This window comes from Haemaphysalis longicornis, unplaced genomic scaffold (assembly GCF_048455015.1).
Source record: "Haemaphysalis longicornis isolate Haplotype H1 unplaced genomic scaffold, Haemaphysalis longicornis Haplotype H1 scaffold_13, whole genome shotgun sequence".
NCBI classification, from domain to species: domain Eukaryota; kingdom Metazoa; phylum Arthropoda; class Arachnida; order Ixodida; family Ixodidae; genus Haemaphysalis; species Haemaphysalis longicornis.
The window spans coordinates 15847675-15861841 of NW_027526233.1; positions in this window are offsets into that span (position 1 = coordinate 15847675).

A 14167-nucleotide genomic window follows, 5' to 3' on the forward strand; every position below is an offset into this window, starting at 1 on the left:
TGTCTGATACGACCAAGCCAGCCCCATTATTTCCGCCATGAAGCCAACAAAGCGACCAAACAAACTGTGGTAACTGGAGTTCACGTTGGCGTCGCTCGAGTCGCTAACGTGTTATGACGTCAAAAACTTTGTTATGCTGGCAATTCACTGACGTCATGGTTAGTGGCGCTAGCGATGGGTCCCGATCTCGAGAAGAGCATTTAGGTACTTTTTAGAAGCGAATTAAAATATATATGAAGCGCTTGCTGTACCCAGCACTTCGTGTTGAGGGTCCTTGCATACAGAGAAAGCATACGGCAGGCTTTTTACAGACTTAAAATTTGGTGGCACAAGCCCTTTAAGTTGTAATCGTGTATAGCCGTTCCCAGCCCGCCGGGCTCCTGATCTATTCTTCTGAAGCAGGGGTCTCAAAAACGCGGCCCGCGAGCCGCACGCGAACAGCGGACCTTTTGATTCGAACTTAGTATTCCAACCTATTTATTACAGATGTTCTTGTTCGCAATCCTGTGTTATTTTAGGCAGCGGTTGGTTATGCGGCATTGGTAATAACGTGTTTATTTGTTGAATAATTTGCTGGAATATTTGAACCTTTCGAAAGCTTCGCTTTAAAAACGCAGAAAACCAAAACGAACAACATCGACAGCGATCCGCACAGTTGGTACCAAAATAAGGAATCTTCGTATAAAAACTGACCATTATTCCTGCTCAGCTGATTAGACAACTAAGCTGTTAGATATTACCGAAAACGATGTTACAAAATGAGTTACAAAAGCGCTTCGAATTGCAACTTCGCAATACAGTTGACTACTACTAATACGAACTCCACATAGACCGTAAAAAGCTTCGAACTAACACAACTCTCAAATAAACAGAATCCCGCCGTGGTGGCTCAGTGGCTATGGCGTTGTGCTGCTGAGCCCACGGACGCGGGGTCGATTACCAGCCGCGGCGGCCGCTTTTCCGATGTAAGCGAGAATTGAAAACGCCCATGTGTTCGCGATTTCGGCGCACGTTAAAGATTTCCAGGTGGTCTAAATTAATCCGTAGCCCTCCACTGCAGCGCGCCTCATCGCCTGTGTAGCGTCGGCGCGTTAACCTCATAATCATTCAATCAATGAAACAGAAAGCACAATGAGGGAAATGCCATAACTACGCTACACGTCCAATTTCTTTTTGACTTTGGTCACAACATCGACTTTCCTTGCAAATCCAAGCGCACGACATGGTTTGTTCTGAGTGTTAAGACTAATCGCTACAGTTGAAGCCTCAAATGTCCAGCACCAAAATGCTTACACGGAGTTGCGTGCAGCCAAAAAAGTACAAAGAACGTAGACATGCGTACGCTGGCACGAGTTTCAACTGAACTGGCTGCGCGCGGCCTCAGCTGCGAGGGCGCCGACATAACACATGCACGATGGTGTTTTGACGCCGAAAAATTTGAATTTCCCCGAGAAATGACTGCTACCTGCATGCTTTTATTCAAAATACCATCCAATTAACCAACATAATTTGTTTTGGCTTCGAATTATCAGGTAATTTTTTAATCGAATTGCACGTATAATTTCCGGTACCAGAACATCACTTAAAGTTAACTGGGAATCCTAACTGACTTTTAATCGTCGAGAGTCGATTGAATCTTGTTTGCGAGCGTATTGACCGCACGTAGTCCGAACGAGCGCAAGGAACACGACACGATTGTTGTTTGCGGTTTAAGGTATTTTTCAGTTCGATATAGTGATCAAATTTGAAAAGCCTGCAGTTTTATTCTAGCAGAGAAACATGAGGCTGCCTGTTTTACGGTGTTTTCGACATGCTATGGACTGTCTTAGGAGCAGCGGCTTCGTGTTCTTTGTAGTAAAACTGATTTGATTTGATTTGATTGTAGGGTTTAACGCGCCGACGCAACGTAGGCGATGAGGCGCGCCGTAGTGGAGGGCTCCGGATTAATTTTGACCACCTGGGGATCTTTAACGTGCACCGAAATCTCGTACACACGGGCGTTTTTGCTTTTCGCCTCAATCAGAAAAGCGGCCGCCGCGGCCGGGAATCGAACCCGCGACCTCGTGCTCAGCAGCACAACGCCTTAGCCACTGAGCCAACGCGGCGGGTTTGTATTAAAACTGTGACTGGTAATTACCCACGCGTTTTATCGCCTAAGATAAAACTCCCCACGAACATGTAGCCTCCTGAACAGTGAGACTTCATTAATATCCTTCAGGGTCTCTTCAGAAAAACAAGAGTTACAGCCAGTTTCTGTAACCATTCTCATCCCGTAGATGTTCACATGTTTACAGCAATTCCTCAACGTTTACGATTTCACTGTGGCCCACCTAATTACGACAAGTTAATGAACTCGCCGTGATGAAAGATCTCTCAGGCCACACCATACTTTTTCCCGAGATAATATACTCTATAAACACCGCACATTTTTGGCACCTAAAACTGCCCGCGAAGTGAAAAACCGTCGGCAATGCCTCACCTAAAATGTTCAGTAACGATGTCTAAACACAACCCTAATGTCCAAACACAATCCTAAACACAAGCCTTTGAATAATAATTTTACTGTAGACCACTCCCTGAATATTTACTACGCTAAACACCTCATGGAGAAGTGCGGTTAATTGCCGTTAACGCTTGCTTCCAACACATATGTACAGTTGCAGCACCTCGCACGCACACTGCTGAAATATTTTAAGCGTAAGGATCGTAGCCCGCAGGCTCCTATTTCAGTGGCTACATTTGGAGTGCATCTTCAGAGGTAAGAAGACGCATTCATGGGACCGAAGACACCCACTCGTGCGCGGCCTGCGAGCGCCCATCCGTGCTTTTGTATGTTTAGGAAGGGTGGACAACCGAAGTGCACAAAAGTACATGGCCTTTTGAGCACGTCCCGACCTTCTTATTTGCTTCTTTTGATAATTCGGCATGACCATAATGAAATGCAGCGCAAAAAAAGGACGGGATAGCGCTGCATTTCGTTATGGTCACTATGAACCCGCTAGCCCAACTTGCCATCCTTCTGCCGTATAATTCGGCATGCTTCACCGGAAAGAAGGGGGACCCTTGCGGCGCGTTGGTAAGAGCGGCTTCGGGCCCCCCGAGTAGGGGGACAAGGAAGAAGGAAAAAAAAATTCTCCACTTAGGGACGCCACGTGGTGTCAGATTTCGAAGCTTTCGGGATGTCCCCGAAAGTTGGCCTTGATATGAACATTCACAATCTTCACTTTTAGCACCTAAGTCACTTTGATCCAGCAACCCAGCAAGTGCCCGTTGCCCGTGATGCTGGCTATAGACATGTACAGAGATCGACGGCACCGAGACATCGAGCCAAATGCTCCACTGAATCCCCCAGCCAGCCTACAAGCATCGCTACTGTGGAATTAGGCGCCGCCGGAAGTCGAACAACTGGTCGTAGTGAGGCCCGGACTTCGCCACTTCCAGTGCAGCTGCCAGCTAGCTCCCAACCAACTTGGCAGCGGCGAGAGAATGTTAAGAAATAAAGATGCGGAGGCAGGGGGCGACAGTAGGAGAAGAGGAAGAGAAGGATCGGAGGTGCGCACTGGCTCGCTAATCGACGCGATCACCACATCGGAAGCCAGACGCTGGCCTTCTTTAGCTACAGGGTATGCATGCAACCACTCCCATTTATTCACACGTATGAGCTGTTTAATGCCGGTCAGGAGTGGTTGCCATGGGTCCACTCGGATTTGTTATTGCGAAGCCTAACATTTCAAGTGCTCAAGTAGGGACGACAAAGGCCATCACGCTTTGATTATGCCGAAGCATCATTCCAGTTTGCCCCACGATCTGACAGCCCAAATGAAGTGAGTGAATAGTGACTGGGCCTGACCAATGCTGTCATGTGTCCTGTAGTCACTCCCACTACTTTTGTAGGCTCACTAGGTCCCCTTCAGTAAAATAGCAGCAGTTGTGGAATTGGTGAATCTTGCTGCCGAAATGAGAGAGAGAGAAAATGACATTTATTTAAAATTTCCGGCGGGGAGGCGGGTCAGGCCACGCAGGTCTTCGCCACCCCCTGTCTATGTACTAAACAGACCCCGAAGCTATACCTGGGCACCGGTTCAGGCTACTCGGCGAGTCCCCTCCCGAAGGAGGGTCTCCTTTTCGCCTTTGCCGGGCCAGAGCAGCCTCGAGCCGCTGGACTGCCAGCAGTTGCCGCTCGTATTCGGGCGAGCTCACGAGTCCTATAATGTTCGGTGGTAGCTCTTTTGGGCTCCCCACTGCACTGTGTCTTTCACATCCCCACATGATGTGGGCCAGGTCTGCAGTCACCAACGCGCACACACTGCACACTGCACTTTCGTACGTTCCAGGGCACACGTGGCGCGCGAGCGCTGGAGTCAGCACGGATCCAGTCTGTAGTTGACGGAGGAGGACAGCTTCGCCCCTCTTGAGCCTCGGGTGAGGTGGGGGCAGGGCGCGTCTTCCCGCACGATGCCAGTGAAGTATGTCCCCGTAGTTGGTCAGGGGCTCCATGATCTCCGCCGCAGACGATGGGCAGGGGGGCACCGCACGGTGCGCGAGCTCGCGTGCGATGGCGTCCGCCTACTCGTTGCAGTTGACGGTGCCACCCGCAATGCCCCCCACGTGTGCGGGGAACCAGCGGATGTGCGTTGTAGTCTCCTTGCGCTCGGGGAGCAGGCTCGCTGCAGTCCCGCACACGGCGTTCCTGGCGTAGCTTGCTACTGCGGTCCTCGAGTCGCTGAGCACCGTGGTGATTGTGGGGCTGCTCAATGACACTGAAACTGCTGCAGGTTGAGTGTTTCATGAAAAGATCGAATGTTGAAAAATGATGTACAAAAGAATTCCTTGGCACATCTTAATTTTAATAAACAGCGCAGATGACGGGACTAAGCAAGAAAAAACACAACACAACGCAATACAACGCAACACAACACAGAAGCTAGAATATTGCAGGGAACAGGTACTATTAGGCAGTGTTGATGATGAGGGGTTAGTCGGTCGGTTCCCATCTTGTCGTTCTGTTTCGTAAGCGAAATCATAAAACACACGACTGTGTCACGACATGAAAATGGTGGGACGAGGCGAGCTGGGTAGACAAGAAAAATAGGCAAGGTAAGCGGAAAGCAGACATAAATGACGGTACAAAGCGAGGAACAGCGCACATTTTAACGAAATACGGACGGAGACAGGCACCGCAAGCACTGCTCCTTCCTTTGTGTGTGGTGTTCTTTCCTTTTTATCTCACCGCCGACTAGCCCATAATGGTACCCTTTCGGAAATGACTGACAGCATCTGTAATTCTAGATGAAGTGGCAACGATGTTTAAGTTTCTATCCCCTTCCCTTGAAAATATGTGGGTAGGTTACGAGACAGGAGTACGACATTCATTCATAATACGGGCGGCCTACTGAAACATGCAAAAGCGTATGCAGAGAGAGTGAATTGGTTGCCTAGATGGCCGACGCCAACTAAAAGAAGCCGGCTTTAGCTAGAGGAAAACCTTACGAGCCATCGGACGGACAACTACTGCTATAAATATATGACAAAAACTGGCAACTGTTATTAGGTTTCGCGAGGGTTGATTGTGTTTATGTTATTTATACCGACGGAAAAAGCGTGCAAAGAAAAATGAATAACCGAATACATCCGCCGTAAATATAGATTGCTTCTGGTGCCGATGCATAAAGGTGGCGTCTGTGTATAAAACTCAGGTGTCTGCATTAATTTACATACCCTTGGTTAAAGAGTAGAATTATTCGCTTGGTTTGATTATCAACCACGTTCATTTGAAGGACACGGTGAGTCATTGTACACCATCTTGATCAGCCTACTTGCGTCCTGCAGGACGGGGGCATCTCCCATTGACCTCCAACCACTCCTGTCCTGCGCGGCACGGCCTGCATGACCGTCACAAATTCACTTATTATTCTTCATTCGAACTCTTATATTAGCCACTCGAGTTTTCTGCGCGATACCGGAAGCTCATTTTCCCGCCCTAAGTGGAACTCAAGTCATTATCTTACAAGGCCTTTTGAGCCGACTTAACGTTTCTTTCCAGGTGTTTAGTCCACGCCAATTGTGTCCTCCATTTGTCATCACCAGCAGGATGGAGAGGTTGTATACTCTTCGTTTGTGTGATAGAGGTAGCTTCTTTTCTTTATCTGGGGATGTTTGCTTAAAACGCCCCAGCTCATACCTAATCTGCGCCGAATTTTTCACTCAACGTGTCCGAGGTAGATAGACTCTTCTACGCGTTCTACCAATTCGTTACAGAAGTTCAAGGAGGAAATTTTGGCATGTTTATTCATTCCCACTTTAGAGTAATTCATTATGTTCTTTATTCCCACTTCCAGGCTTTCTGAATATAAGGCTTGAAGCATTTTTGCAAGTGTTCGGCCTAGTCCCTCAAAAAGGCTATGTCGTCTGCAAACACCAAATGGCTCTTCTCCAGGTCTGATGTAGGCCTCCTCTAGAGGTCGTATAGAGGTCTGATATGTCGTTGTTAGGTGGAAAGACGATGACGACGACGACAGCGTGTCCGAAACATACCAACAGTGTACGTTTAGGGAAGGCCGGCTGTGGGCATTGCCCTCAATGTGTTTGCGTCGAAGAAAGAGAAGTGACACAAAACACGACGGAGTGACGTGGACCAATAAGAGGCGGCCACAACCGAAGAGCAAGCGAGGCCAGGGGAGGTAAGAGGAGAACGCAGGGAGAAGTGGACGGAGCAGGTTCGCGAAGCGCGACGTCCAGGTTGAAGGCTCGAAGCTCGTCGGGTTTTCGGGACCCGAGCACGAGAGGGGTCTACCTGGCGCCTTGGCATCCTGGAGCCGAGGCGCGACTCCTGACTCCTGGAGGCGCGAAGCTTTGCCGCGCTGCGCCTTTGAACGACCCGCCACCTGCTGCCCGTCAGCGACGGTCAGTGCATGGTTGCATGCTGCCCGCTGCTGCAGGGTGCCATATCGTGAGCGGCTGCCGAGCAGAGCATTGTATACAAGGACAACGGTGCGTCTTCCTCATCGCCGTTCCGACGTGTGCGACGCCGCCATCATAGCCCCGCATCGTCACCAGCAGCCATGACACACTGCGGACAATGCCTTATAAACTTTGACAATTGGTGGGTACTTTTTGATGTGCCTTTTGTAGATTCGATGTTTCTTAGAGTTGTGTGCAGGTTGTGGTGTCGTTTTCAGTGGTAATTGCCTGCAGTATGCGCGTGTTTTGTTCAAGAATGTATTTTTTTAACCGTTGTTGCGACCTCGTGTAATTATTGGCACTGTGGCAGGTCCCAGTCACCAAAGAATAACTGAAAAGAACCTGCGAGGGAGTTTCCAGACAGCACAGTCGTCTAGACATCTGATGCATGCCTCCTGTGTTTCCTGGTCTATTAAGTCTCCCACCACTTCTGTGGTATGTACTGAATCAAGCGCTCTTTCATAGTCTATGAACGCCTTGTAAACGGGTTTGTCCTACTGTGCAAATTTTTCTACAACTTGATTGATCACACGAATGCAATCGATTGTTGAGCTTCCCTTCCTACAGCAACGGTTCTCTCTAGGTGGGTTTGGGGGATCGGCCTGTCCCACATGCAGTTAAATATTACATCTGGAATCAGCATGTAGAAACCGGGAGTAGGGTAATGGGCGTGATATTTTTTAGGCATAGTTATCTCCCTTTTTGCGATTCAGAATTATGTTATCGTGATTCCAAGCTACCGGTAATTTGAAAGTTTTAAAGCATTCCGAGAACAGTATAAGAAGCTATCCCAGTGCAATATATGCTGCCTTCTTTACCGATTTACGGTTACGCGTCGTTTCCTGCAGCTTTTGCCTCGTTTCATGCTTTTGAGAGGCTTTTAATATTTATCTTTGGTTAGTAGTCGAACTTCCCAAGCTATCCTGTTGTAGAATCGTTTTTTCAGCATTACCTCGATCACTCTCAATATGTATGCTCGAATATTGCTGTTGCATCTGTTAATGGATATCGACAGCTCGGCTAACTCAGTTTGATCCGCAATCCTGGACACTTGGCGTTCTTATTTTCGCAATTAGCTCCCTTGTTTTGTAATGACAGAGGACGGCCCAAAGTCGCAGCACCCCATTCAACGTGGTGTTCCTCAGGGTGGGGTACTACGCCCAACAATTTTCATTATCTTCATCTTATCTACACCCAATGCAGGCAACGGCCTCTCCAATTAATCTCCAATTTCCGTGGTCTTGCACTTACTGCGACCATTAAATTCCCGTAAACTACTTGGCCTCATCTGCCCATCTGACTTTCTGCCGCCCCCCTGCCACACTTACCTCTTCTAGGGATCCACTCTATTACCCTTAATCGCCAACGGTTATCCTTCTTTGGCATTACATGCCCTGCCCACGTCCATTTCTTCACCTTAATTTCTACTAATATATCTAACACGTGTTTGTTCTCTGACGCACTCCGCTCTCTTCTTGTTCCTTAATGTTACACCTATCATCTTCCGTTCCATTGCACGCTGAGTCGTTCTCAATTTAAGTTGAATCCTCTTAGTGAGCCTCCAAGTTTCTGCCCCGTAGGTGAGTACAGGTAAGATGCGGCTGTCATACCCTTTGTTCTTCAGGCGCAATGATAGGCCGCCATTCATTATCTGAGAATGCCTGCCGAATGCACTCCACCCCATTCCTATCCTTCGAATTATCTCTGCCTCAAGGTGTGGATCCGGTGTCATAACTTGGCCTAAGTAGATATATTCACTTACCACTTCCACAGCCTCGCCACCTATATGAAACCGCTGTGATGTCCGGAGTCTGTTGAACAGTACTTTTTTCTGCACTTCATTTTTAAGGCCCACGATTCTACTCTGCTTGTCTAGCGCGGTAAGCATGGTTTGATATCGTCCCCCGAGTTACTTAACAAGGCAACGTCATCAGCAAATCTGAGGTTACTGAGGTATTCTCCATTAACCCTTACTCCCACGTGTTCCCAAACCAATGTTCTGAATACTTCTTGTAAACATGCTGTGAATAACGGAGGAGAGATTGTGTCTCCTTGACTGACGCCCTTCCTTATAGGTATTTTACTGCTATCCTTATAGAGGATGATGGTAGCTGTGGACCCACTGTAAGTATCCTCTAGTATTCTTAAATAATGCTCTTGTGCACCTTGGTTCCGTAATGCCTGAATGACTGCTGAGGTTTCGGCCGAGTCAAATGCTTTCTGAGTCTATGAAGCCTGTATATAGGGGTTCAGTATACTTCGCGCACTTCTCTATCACTTGATTGATCGTGTGAATATGGTACATTTTGAATAGCCCTTACGAAACCCTGCTGGTTCTTTAGGTTGAATAAAATCTAAGGTGGCAGAAATTATGTTAGCGATTACCTTGGTAATTACCTTGTCGCCGACTGACAGTAAGCTTATCGGCCTGTAATTTTTCAAGTCCTTTATGTCACCTTTCTTATGGATTAGGGTGATGTACGCGTTCTTCCAAGATTCCGGTACAGTCGCAGTCATTGGTGATTGCGTGTACACGTATGCCAGTTTTACTAGTACAATGTGCCCGCCATCCTTCAAGAGGTCTGCTGTTATTTGATATACACCAGGTGCTTTGCCCCCTTTCATTTTTTCAAAGGTTTCCTTACTTCTTTAGTCGCTAGTGGCGGCATGTTTATCTCCTCTGAACTATTTTTCTTGCGGCATTATCCTGGATGTCCCGGCTACTGTACAGGTATCTACAGAACTCCTGGGCTACTATTAGTATTTTTTTCCTTATTTGTGACGACAGTGCCTTGCTCGTGTGTAAGTGCATACGTCTGATTTCTCCCTACGCCTAGACGACTCTTCCCTGCTTTCAGCCTCCCTCCGTTCTTTACAGCATATTCGAACGTCTCTATATTATACTCCCATGTGTCAGCTGTGTTACGCCTATTTATTAACTTCGAAAGCTCCTTTAGTTCTAGTCTTTCAGCTTGGGTGGAGATTGTTATGCTTTGCCGTTTCCTAATTAAATCTTCCGTCTCCTAGGAAAGTTTTCCAGTATCCTGACTAGTAAATCGTGACCCCAACTTCTACTGCACACTCCGTGATAATGCGTGTAAGATTGTCGCTGGCTTACTGTGTCGTAAACTGCTTCCTCTGTAAGAGCTGAATATCGATTCTGCAGCGCGATCCTGAATTCTTCAACTTTACGTCTTACTGTTAGCTGATTGATCGGCTTCTTTCGTACTAGCTTGTTACGGACCCTCCGCAAATCTAACCTAAATGAGATCATACCATGCGGTGGTCATTAAACCTTACCCTTCTGAGCACTTGCACATCCTGCAGGACGCCAGGGTTATCGCGTAATAAGAGTTTTTTTTTCATTTTTATGCTCCCCATTCGGGCTCCTCCACGTCAACTTCTGGCACTTTCATTTGCAGAAGAATGTATTCATGGTCCGTAGAAAGTTCCGTTCTGGGAACTCACTAGTAGGTCCCCCCTGCTATTTCTACAGCCCCGACTATAGTTCCCAACTGCCTTGTCACCATCCTGATTATTGCCTACTTTAGCATTGAAGTCTCCTGTAACTACCATATACTGGGTTCTTACTTTAGCCATTGCCGATTCCACATCTTCACAAAAACGTTGAACTAGCTGGTCGTCTTCTTCAACCCTTCCCAATCCTTTTACTTGATCTACCGAAGACTGTCTGTATATCCATTTACATCGATGACATCTGCCTCTAGGCTTCGGCTGTTAATCGACCTTAGCAGCTGACTCATCTTACTCAATGTGGTGTGCTGCCGCTGCCATGGACTCAAAGAAGCAGACACATGAATAATGCTTCAGGCCATGCTGATCAGCAGATTCACTTATGGGGCACCCTAGGTGGCTCGCAAGACTAGAGACCAACAAAATCGACATATTGATTCGAAAAGAGTACAAAACAGCTGTTGGCCTACCAGACTTCACATCAACTTACCGCCTCCTCCAGCTGGGCTTGCATAACACACTGGCTGGAATAACTGAAGCCCACAACAACAGTCAGCATCAACGGCTTCCACTAACTGCTACAGGGCGATATGTGCTAACCACTTTGGGCTGCTCCCTTCCACCATCAATCAACACACCGCAGCGCATGACAGCGACCCAATGAGCTGCCACACGGGTGCTTCCAGTTCCAAAGTACAAGCACTCGACTTGCAGTGCTGTTCGCAGGCGACACCGCACCTGGGTTCTTACAGCGAGATATGCGACGGACCCGGAAGAATGCTACACGGACGCCGCGAGCTACCGCTTCCGCCATGCACATGCGGCTGCGGTAGTCAGGGTGGATGGTAGCACAATGGCAACAGAAACATTTCATACTGGCTCTGCAAGCACATAATAAAACTTGTTGTTGGGCTAGTTGGTTCATGTTTTCAAGTGGAAATTTCAGCGCAAAAATTTGACAAAGACACAGAAAGACCAGACAGGACTAGCGCTCTACAAGCCTACAAGCACAGCTGAAGAAGCGGCCAGAGCATTAGCGGCGGTGCACGCCCCAAATTCCAACATTACCGTGCTCACCGACTCATAAACAGCGTGCCGACGATTTGCAACGGGGAACATCACCAGCCTTACAGCTGCCACTCTGCAACAACGACGAAAACTGACAGAGACCAGCATTGTATGGATTCGAGTACTTACGTCTCTAACTGGGAATGAGGTGGTGCATGCCACTGCCCACGACCTTACCCACTGGGCATTGCCAGAAGGGGAAGAAGACCCACTTAGCGGCACTCCTGTCCTGCACCCACTCTCACAGAACTACTCCCACATCCTTAATCATTACAGAGCTTCGCGCAGGGCTCTACCGCCCCCGCATCCACCCCTAGGTGTTGCCGACGCACACATTTGGCGACGACTCCAGACCGAGACTTATCACAACCACACCTTCCTCCACTGGATTTACGCAACCACATACCCCGCCTCGCCCCAACTGCCCACACTGCCCCGGCACCCCAAATACAACAACGTATTTGGTTTGGATGTGCCCCCCTTACAACCTCCGCCCCCACAACCACACACCTTTGAGCAGTGGGAGAGCTTGCTGCGGAGTGGCCAGCTCGCGGATCAGGAGTTTCTTGTGACGCGCGCACGGGCCGCTGCAGCACAGTGTGGACTATCGTTCTGGGATTACCACCTACGGTAGCACTGAATGCGGCAATGGGAAAACGTTTTCCACTCCACTCCACTGCGAGCACGGCTTCAAAAAGCGGCCAATGTGGCGAGAGCATACCTCCGAAAGCCAGGACTGAGTGTTTGTAGTGGCCAGTGCGCGGTGGTTCCAATTACCCACAATCCCATGCCCCGATATCCTTCAACCATCAAAGAAAAGGCGATACCTTACTCTAGAAATCACAATTTTCTTGGCGTGGGTATCGACAGGGACATGTCATGGAGCGCACATGTGTCTTTCTTAAAGAAGGCACTCATCGGCACTGCGAACATTTTCAGATTTCACGCTGGAAAGACGTGGGACACATCGGTCACAAGAATGCTGCAGCTGTACCAGGCGCTTTTCCTGGGAGTTTTGCATTACAGCTTGCCAGCTATATCCAGTACATGCTCCACCAACCTTCGGGCAGTCCCGAGCATTCAAGCGCATTCTCTCCGCACGTGTCTTGGTGTTGTGCGATGTGCGTCAATAGCAGGAAAAATATATATTGCCCAAGACTGTCCTACATTAATTTATGTGACCATTGAGGGGCTACGCCTACACATCAGGCTCCTCACGAGGCTACCATGTCACCACTTTGCGCAGCTTCCTCGAAGTAGGCCTCGCTCTTCATTTGCAGCCATTGTCTAAGCGGACAGGGCTGAGGTACCGCCGAGTTACACGCCTGCGGTCACACCATTCTTCAGGTTGTGGTGCCTCGCAACCCCGGATATTTGTCTCCATGTTCCGGGCATTCGAAAGAAGTCCTACTTGCCATAACTGGCTCTGAGACAGTTTTCTATGCAGTTACTGCATGAATAACACAATGACCAGAAGCATGTATACACAGATTGTTCTGATTGTTCTCTGACATCCTGGAGCTCGGCAGGTGCGGTGGTTATTATACCATCATAATAAACCAAAATCCCATTCCATGTTGGCCATGTTAGCTTGACGGCTCTGATTACGCGTTAGCTTGACGGCTACTGAACTTGCAGCCGTTCATGTGGCCCTTCAATACATTGTGAACGCTCCACCCAAAAATGGTCAATTTTTACCGACTCCAAAGGCGCCCTGCAAAGTATACGAAGAGCCCTGCGCTACGGTCCTTCCCACCAACTTGTGACAGAAATTCTAGAATTTTTCGCCAGGCCATCACAAGGGCCATACTATTTTATTGTAGTGGCTACGGGCAATGTTTTAGCTGATGCAGTTGCCAGGACAGGCCACGACCGTGAAAGCCCCATTTTGCTTCCGCTTTCAAGGACTGATGCAGCTAGGGTGCTTCGTCAGTTCGCGCACAGGACCTCCATTACGCAATGGATTACACTGGACTTTGTTCATCCTAGCCTCCACAACGAGGACCCTCTACTCCAGCGTCGTCTTCCGTGTGGGCTGTCTCGATCACATTCTACTTTACTTTGAGGACTGTGGTTGGGGGTTGCCTGAACGAGGGCCTACTCCTTCCTCATCGGGATGGCCAGTAGTGCCCACTGCGATGCCTGCGAGGTTGAAGAGCCAATCGAACATGTTTTTTGTCGTTGCCCCAGTATTTATCGGGAGGACGTGTTTTGGCCGCCGACCCCAGCCGATTGGACAATGTACCGTACAGACTAGAGACTACATCGGCCCCTACAATCAACATCGCAGAAGGCAACAAAAGTCATTCCGCGTTTCATGAAGGACACACGCTTGGATGAAAGAGTACAGTGCCTACAAAGGGACTATAGTGTGAGCGCTCCCCGCTCCGTTCCCCTCTTTTTCGGCTCTCTTCTTTTTCATCCCCTGAACACCCCTTCCCCAGTATCGAGTAGCATTTTGGGCTCTAAGGCTAGATAACCTCTCTGCCTTTGCTTTCATTTTTCTCCTCCTTCTCCTCCGTCTTTCTATGCGTTGCTTCTACAGCTGCTTCGGATTCTGCAATATGCCTTGATTGTCAATCAAAATAAAGCGAATATTATTTTTGTTGAATCGTTGGAATGGTTTGGCGTCCATTTCTTGTTTTTGGTTTGCGGAACAAAGTGT